The 8,869-nt window shown below is 36.7% G+C and overlaps 3 non-coding genes across 3 annotated transcripts; 2 read left to right on the top strand and 1 right to left on the bottom strand.

The window, feature by feature from the left end:
- Positions 1–238: 238 nt before the first annotated feature.
- TRNAM-CAU (transfer RNA methionine (anticodon CAU)) lies at positions 239–311 on the top strand. The gene has a single exon. It is a non-coding gene; the product is annotated as a tRNA-Met (tRNA).
- A 2,130-nt stretch (positions 312–2,441) lies between these two features.
- On the top strand, positions 2,442–2,513 carry TRNAM-CAU (transfer RNA methionine (anticodon CAU)). The gene has a single exon. It is a non-coding gene; the product is annotated as a tRNA-Met (tRNA).
- Positions 2,514–4,810: 2,297 nt separating this feature from the next.
- On the bottom strand, positions 4,811–4,883 carry TRNAR-CCG (transfer RNA arginine (anticodon CCG)). Its single transcript has one exon. It is a non-coding gene; the product is annotated as a tRNA-Arg (tRNA).
- Between the last annotated feature and the right edge of the window lie 3,986 nt (positions 4,884–8,869).

The following is an 8,869-nucleotide window of genomic DNA, read 5'->3' as shown; positions in this document are numbered from 1 at the left end:
GAGGCTTCCAGGTACCTTATCCTCATGTTAAAAAAAAAAAAAAATAATGCAAGATATGGATAAACAAGAAAAGGCCTAAAAATTTTCTTCTGAAAGCTCTGTAAAAAAAAAAAAAAAAACACAACATTTTAATGTTAAGGAATATTAATGAAAAACGAAAGAATTTAAAATATCTCTGTAACTTGAAAGCCAAGAAAATTCTTACTGAAGAAGTTACAATTCGGCATACGCTTCCGAAGCCTTCTTAGCGCAGTAGGCAGCGCGTCAGTCTCATAATCTGAAGGTCCTGAGTTCGAGCCTCAGAGAGGGCACAACATTTTGAACGTGAGTAAAAAAAAATTCTTTCCCAAGCAACTTTTCGGCGTTACAAGACAAAGATATTGAATAATGACATTGGTTTCCTGAATCCTGATCAGAAGAATGGGGGAGGAAAACATGGACCCCTAAAGTTGCAAGAGGAAAAATCTCAGCTCCGAAAGGAAAGAGGATCTGTGAACACTGGAAATTGTAATTAAAATCTTAGTTTCCATCTAAAGAAACAAAATTCATCTTAATCTTAACTCTTTTCTATTCCTTTTCAATATCACACTAACCTCGCCACTCCTCCCTCCACCTTCACCAACACGTACACAAAATGTGCAATAAGAAAAACATCCTTATATCCATTCCAAAATGGTTGAAAGAAAATAGAGAAAGCTACCCCTCAATTTTTCACCGGCTAAATGACTAATTTAATCTCCAAGGCGAAAGAAAACATTCTGATTCTGCTCTATCCAGTATAAGCAAGAACTATTCAGGCTAGACTATGATCTCTCTTCCCCTGAAGAAAGAAAGCAATCACTACAAATATGTGCTTTAAGTTTTTATAAATTGCCTTTCCCCATCCTTCTGGAGAAAAAATAACGCGGGAGGGCTAAGGGCGAGAGTAAGAGAAAATGCTTCTTTTTTTCTAAATAGAATTAAACCACCTAATAATAGCTTCTTGTCTGGCCTAAGAAAAACGGATTTAAGGCAATTGATAGCTGATTTAAAGGGAAATCACTGCCATCTGGTGGATATTTAGGGCAATGCAATTATAAAATATTGGGTAAGGATTTGAAAGAATTGCTTGTCTGTCTACCACGTTAAGACCATTGAAACTGGCTAAAAAACACAAGTAATAGACCGCCAGGATTCCTTAGGAAATTATTTGAACTTAGTCTTTAAAATATAACAGAAAGAAAGAGAACATATGAGCACAGATGGAGAAGCAAGATATCAAATAATAAAATGGGATAATTGTGTAATAAGTAAAAACAATAGCTAACAGTTATATAGGACTATTGTCCTATATAATTTTGCTAAACGCTTTACAATTATTATCTCATTTGATTCTCACAACATCCCTGGAAAGTAGGTGCTATTATCCCCATTTTACTGATGAAAGAAACATCGGTTAAATGATTTGCCCAGAGTGATACATATAGTGTGAATTTAAATTCAAGTCTTTTTGATTTTTTCCTTCCAGGTCCAACAACACTCTGTCGACTGCAGAGAACTGAACGATCACCTGCCAAGGATATTGTCGAGGGAATAAAACAATAATTTTCTCAGAATCTTCATGGTCACCTAAGAGCTGTTAAACAGAGAGGAAGAAAACTAGTTTCTACAGTAGCTTCTCTTCTCTTCCTTTCTCTCTTTATTTTCTTCACTCACAATTCTCTGGTCCTACTTCCCATCAAATCTTTTAACATGAAAAAAATTGGCAAAGGAAGATATTGAAGGATATGTAGAGTTGAGAAATAACTTGAATTTTAAAATAAGAAATGTCAAGACAATTATATGTGTGTGTATAGTATAAACACACATATATACATACATTTATAACAGCATCTTTCATTTTCTGGGAAATTAAATAAGCTATATTTTAAATATGTATGTATAGATACACATATATACATACATTTATAACAGCGTCTTAGAAACTAAGCTACATTTTAAATATATGTGTGTATGTGTCTAAAGGAAACGCCTAAAGAAAAATAATAGCTATTTTTAAAGCTTTTTATTTTCAAAAATATATGTCTAGATAGTTTTCAACATTTGCCCTGGCAAAACCTTGTGTTCCAAATGTGTGTGTGTGTGTGTGTGTGTGTGTGTGTGTGTGTTAAACATGTGCAATTCTTCTTTACATATTTCCCCAATGATCATGCCAAAAAATCAGATCTAAAAGAGAAAAAAAAAAAAGAGAGAGAGAGAAAGAAAACAAAATGCAAGCAAATAACAAAAAGAGTGAAAATACAATGTTGGGATCCACATTCGGTTCCCTCAGTTTTCTTTCTGGGTGCAAATGGCTTTCTCCATCACAAGACCATTGAAAGTAGCCTGAATCACCTCAATAGTGAAAATAGCCACGGAAAATGACACCTATTAAAAGCATTTTTAAAGCCACCTTCTTGTGTAGCAGAGTGGCGCAGCGGAAGCGTGCTGGGCCCATAACCCAGAGGTCGATGGATCGAAACCATCCTCTGCTAATAAGGTTCACATTTTGATATTCGACCTAGATATCATAAAGGATGCTAAGTAATCGAATTATTGAGGGAATCTGGCTGGGACTTCCATTCATTAAAAAAAAAAAAATACTGTCGAGATTTCGGTTCAACCTGGAGCACAGAAAAAGTGCCCAGGAACAAAACTAAAACCCGATTTCTCTTAGCCTCCGCCAAAACTGTATCCAAGATGGAAGCAGAACCAAAATATGCTTCCTCCCGATTCAAAGAGGGTAGTTGCCAAGGTGATGCACAAATGGGGAGAATCTAGAAGTGGAAACGGGGAGAGAAAGTGTTGCATCTCAAGGAGGAGAGGGTCCTAGTCACTTAGTTTTGCAGGAGCGCCACAGGACTACCAAGAGATATTTTTTAAAGCGCCTACTCTGTGCAAAGCACAGTACTAGACTTAATACTGAGACAGGACTGCTTCCATTTTTTTTGGAGGGGGTTTTTGGTTTTTTTTTTCATGCACCCCTTTGGCATTCTGGGGGAGTCTATGGACAGTTTCACCGAATCAATAAAATGCCTATAATGACAAAGTAAATCAAAGATTAATGAATATTGTATTTTTTTTTTCCTGGCTCATATACCGCCCCCACCTGCCCCTCTTCCCGAAATTTGAAACCCAGGTTAAAAAAACCTCTGTTCCAAGGCAAACGATCCTCTTCTGACCCTCTTTTGTCCCCAGCCCCGCCTATTCTTCCCTCTATAACATCTAATATTAAGAAGGAGTCAAATCTTTTCAATCGCTAATTAAAAATACTTCATTGTGTAAGAAAGATTTTGTTCGACAGGCTTCTGCGAAATCAGCAAAGATATCAAATCAAAATTTAGAAGGGCCGAACCTATCTGCAAATACAAGTACCGCACCTTAACCTCATGTTCACCTAAATAGCCATATTCAGATTATGGATCATAGGAGAAAGTAAGCAAAGGTTTGACACTGAATGGCTGATGGCGGGTTCTCAGCAAGCCACAAAGTAGGCTAAGTAGTCTTCTGGAAGGATGAATGAGGTTAGGGTGTGCGCTGAGGAGCAGGAGAGAGAAGGAGGATTAAGAAATACCCCAAGTTCTTTTCCGAAAGCTGGCTACAGTGTGAGTCCCTTGGCCTGCTGTCTTTATCTCGTGAATCCTCAGCATCCTCTGGAGCTACCCTGTAAGCTAGATTTATCTCATTGACTCCATTGACATGTGATACATGTGCCCATGGACATAAAAGGAAATTCATATAAACAAAATCTCTTTGAGATATTAAAGAAGGGAAAGGGACCTCTGTGTGCAAGAATGTTTGTGGCAGCCCTCTTTGTGGTGGCCAAAAACTGGAAACTGAGTGGATGCCCATCAACTGGAGAATGGCTGAATAAATTGTGGTATATGAATATTATGGAATATTATTGTTCTGTAAGAAATGACCAACAGGAGGATTTCATAAAGGCCTTGAGAGACTTACATGAACTGATGCTGAGTGAAACGACCAGGACCAGGAGATCATCACTATGATGATCAATTCTGATGGACGTGGCCCTCTTCAACAATGAGATGAACAAATCAGTTCCAATAGAGCAGTAATGAACTGAACCAGCTACACCCAGAGAAAGAACTCTGGGAGATGACTATGAACCACTACATAGAATTCCCAATCCCTCTAGTTTTGTCCACCTGCATTTTGGATTTCCTTCACATGCTAATTGTACACTATTTCAAAGTCCGATTCTTTTTGTACAGCAAAACAACTGTCTGGACATGTATACATATATTGTATTTAATTTGTACTTTGACACTTTGACATATTTAACATGTATTGGTCAACCTGCTATGGGGGGGGAGGGGGAAGGAGGGGGAAAATTAAAACAAAAGGTTTGGCAATTGCCAATATTGTAGAATTACCCATGCATATATCTGGTAAATAAAAACTATTTTTTAAAAAATCTCTTTGGCTCAATCAACTTATGCTGCTGGAACTGGAGAGGTCGTGGCTTTAGGGTATGGGGAACTCTCATTCCCCGGATGTGAGATGAGATTTTTAACATCTCAAAGCATTTTCCTTCGTTATAACCTTGCTCTCCAACTGCATACGCCGCTGGGAACACGGAGTATTTAATGTCTTTGCTTTGGTACCCATGGAATAATACATTCGTTACCTAAACTTTCACCTGGATGTAAATTAGAATTGGTTTACTCTCAGGGATACTTTTCACCTCGGGTTGGAAGAGGATTAAATTGAAAAGGGAGGATAGATCAGTATGGGAAGATAGGCTGTCCTGAATCTGAAACAGAAAAAACGACCACGAAGGGATTCGAACCCTCAATCTCCTGATCCGGAATCAGGCGCCTTATCCATTAGGCCACGCGGCCCCTCTTGACAAAGGTCTCTTTTTATTTTCCCCTGTTCTTTCCAGTAGGAAAAAAAACGAGGGTTATTTTTGGAGAATTTAATTATCATTATTTCATTGACTTTATGGCGTTTACTGTTCAATCTTGCTTTTTTCAACCTATTCCGTGGAAAGATTTTACTGTAAAGCTATATCTAACAACAAACCTTCTCTGATGATCCTAATGCTCATTATTTAATTTTTTCAACAGTAATGGGGTGGGACTAGCCCCATGAGAGGGAAGACTATATAGAAGAGGGCAGGATTTGAAATCAGTCAGGCAATATCTCATTTCCCAATCCAACCTTTGACATTAATTTTGAGACCCTATGAAAATCATTTAGCTTCAATAAGCCACAAATTCCTCATCTTCAAAGACAATAACTGATACTTTACCGAGACATTGAGAAAACTAATTAATAAAGAAATATAAATGATTTACTTACTATTTGTCAGTCATTATGCATTCTGGAGATTACAAAATAAAATAGTTAAGACTAACAATCACCTGGAGGAATTTACCTTCAAACAAAGGACAACAAAATCTGGGGAATGATAGTCTGTTCCAGTCAGGTACTATAATGTATCCAAAGTTTAAAAAGAGAGTTCACCCCTTCACCCAATTATTGTATATAACACAATGCTTCAAGATCTGATTCCTTCATCAGATGAGAATGCCTCTTTGGATTTAGATATCGATCAATAAAATGTGTAAACTATACCAGAACAATCACTACAGATCTCTAAAGCATTCTTCAAAAGTATAAATTTGTTGTAAACAATTCCTAAGCACCTCTATTGAATCAAAGATTTTAGGATTCTAAGAATGAGTAGCTTCTAGTCATTGGATAAAATGACAAGAGGAAAATTATTGGTATTAGCTGAAAAAGTTAGATATACCACTAGACCATTATATATCAGAAGTATATCAGATTTGGCCAGGAAAGGAATAACTATTCTTTTTGAGGAAAGGAATTGCTTATGCCTTGGGGAATCTAGTAAACTTAGAGGGAATGATTCATTCCTAACTCTCCTTCACCCTCATAGACCATGTCAATAGGAGAGACTGCACCTATAGCAAAAATGATATCCAACTAGAAATTAAGAGAACATGAATTAGACCCACTTTATAGGTGCTGTAACCCAGACTTCTGGGGGACATAAATTTATATCAACTGTTCTTTCAGTATCATCATAATATATTCCCCTTCAAAAACTAATTAAACAGAATCAGGACAATATTGTACACAGTGACAGTGATATTGTTTAATGGTCAACTTTGATAGACTTAGTTCTTCTGAACAACACAATGATCTGAGACAATTCCAAAAGACTCATGAAAGAAAATGCTACCCACATCCAGAGAAAGAACTTCAGATCCTGAATGCAGATCGATGCACACCATTTTCACTTTTTTTTCTTGTGTTTTTTCCTTTTTTTTCAGATTCTTCTTTTACAACATGACTAATGAGGAAACAATATGATTGCATATCCCATATCAGATTGCTTGCCATTTTGGGGGTGGGGGGAGGAGGGAAGAAAAAAGTGGAAACCAAAATTTTATTAAAGTAAATGTTGAGGCAGCTAGGTGGCACAGTAGATAGAGCACCAGCCTTGAATTAAGGAGGACCTGAGTTCAAATCTTGATCTCAGACACTTAACACTTTCTAGCTATGTGACCCTGAGCAAGTCACTTAACCCCAGCCTCAGAAAAAATAAATTAATTAATTAAATGCTGAAAACTTAAAAAAAAAAAAAAAAAAAAAAAAAAGCTAATTGAGATGGGCTACCTTGTAATCAATATGAACAAGCTTAAGGGCTAGTGAGCAATAGTACTAAAAAAGGTCAATATGACAAAGATGATATAGTAGACCTGACTACTTTTGCATTTGTTCCTTTTTCTTAGCAGAGATGAAGACTTTCTTTGACCTGAAAGTTCCAGAAGTCTATGAGCATTGGACCTCCTAGCAGAACATTGCCACAAGTACATGACCCGTGGAAAGAAAAAAAAAAAAAAGGATAAATTCCCAGTGCTGTTAAAAATAAAAACACATCATGGTGAGATCAGAAATTCTGAACTTTGCCAACCTATTAGTTCATTAGGATATTTGTTCAACAGATCTCAATAGATCTGGGAAAATGTAATATGCAACATAAATGTAAGACCTGAATATACCCACATTTATCAAGAGCCCTGAATTCATTCTTTTGTTTAGAACAATCAGAGTTGATGGTAAAGATAGATAGAGCATTTACTGGTTTACTGATCACAGGCATTATGCTAGAAGAAAATACTTGCTAGAATCTTTTTTAAACAAATTACTCCCAGACTATTTTTTAAAAATGTTATATTTCATCCCTTTCTAAAAAATGCTGAATTCCATTTAATGACTCCATAAAAACTAAAATACTATGCCCATTCCCTCTTCCTAAGTGATTCCTTTACTTTAACTGGGGAAATCTGACTCCAATCACTCCAAGACAAGACTAGTCTTTAATGAGATGGGGAATTAGAATTCCTTTTCACCCCAAGATTTAATTTGACTTAAATAACATCATATTTCATCAATAAATAACTAAAAGTTAGGTATAAGTTTGTCTATTATTGCCTATTACTTCCAATGCCAAGATAAACTATGAATTTGGTTAAGGGCAAATATTTACTTCCTACACACAAAATGAATACTAACACTAATGCATTGTTGGTAGAATTGTGCACTGAGCCAACCATTTTGGAGAGCAATTTGAAACTATGCCTAAAAGGCTATAAAACTGCGTATGTCCTCTGATCTAGCAGTGCCACTACTGGGTCTGTATCCCAAAGAAATTATAAGAGGAAAAAGAAGTCACATGTACAAAAATGTTTATAGTAGCTCCTTTTGTAGTGGCAAAGCATTGGAAAGTGAATAGATGCCCATTAGCTAAGAAATGACTGAATAAGTTACGGTATGTGAAAGTGAAATGGAATATTATTGTTTTATAAAGAAAAGAATAAACATGCAGCTTTTAGAAAGGCTTGGAAATGATGAGGTTTAGAATGAAATTAGGTTTAATTGAGGCCTAGTGGCAGGTTCAGAGAACAGGGAGTCAAACAGAGTTCCCCTGCAACCCCTTTGGATTCGGCACAAGGATAGAGTTAAATGAGGTCTAGTGGCGGTGCAGAGTCCCCTGTAAAGGAATTTACTGACCCGAAAACCTTATTATGGGGTTTGGAAGTAAAGTTAACATCTAGTTAGTAAAACGTGAAGGTAGAGACAAAGGAGCGCCGGAAATCGGATTCCAGTGAACAGAGATCCTTGGCAGCCAGGTGTAAGGCTGCCATGTTAGGAACCTCTGCAAAGAGAGGGCTCCAGTTTAGCTCTTTTATTATGAGACATTTAGCCAAAGGGGCCTGTGGGTGGTGTCCCAAGTTGGCTCAGATCTGGGTGGGGGTTGTGAGCCCAGATCTCCTATTGGAATTCAAAGGGGTGCTTTTGACAGGATTTTTGAATCAAAGGTCCTAGCTTCTTGAATTGATAATGCATCAGCTAGGAGGGGCTGGGAATCAGAAAGGAATAAATCCATCTGAAAGGATTAGTTTCTTAAAGGGAGCACAACCCACATCAGAAAGTTTGACCTGGCCTGAAGCTGGGCAAAACAATCAAGTTGTACACTGCAACAGCAGAATTGTGCAATGATCATCAACTATGATAGATTTGGTTCTTCTCAGTTATTCAGTGGTCTAAGGCAATCCCAATAAACTTTTAATGAAAACATCATTCATATCCAAAAGAGAATTATAGATACTGACATACATGCTACGTTTACTTTTTTCCTTTTTTTTTTTTCCTCATGATTTTTCTCTTTTGTTCTGATTTTTCTCTCACAACATGATTCATATTGGAAATATGTAAAAAAAATGTACATATATAGCAAAAAAAAAATTTTGTTTTACATGTGTGTGGTACGGAAATGGTGAGGGGTTACCAT

Source organism: Sminthopsis crassicaudata, chromosome 1, assembly GCF_048593235.1.
Source record: "Sminthopsis crassicaudata isolate SCR6 chromosome 1, ASM4859323v1, whole genome shotgun sequence".
Classification (NCBI taxonomy): Eukaryota; Metazoa; Chordata; class Mammalia; order Dasyuromorphia; family Dasyuridae; genus Sminthopsis; species Sminthopsis crassicaudata.
The sequence above is the reverse complement of the archived record's forward strand: the minus strand, read 5'-3'. Positions and strand labels throughout refer to the sequence as shown.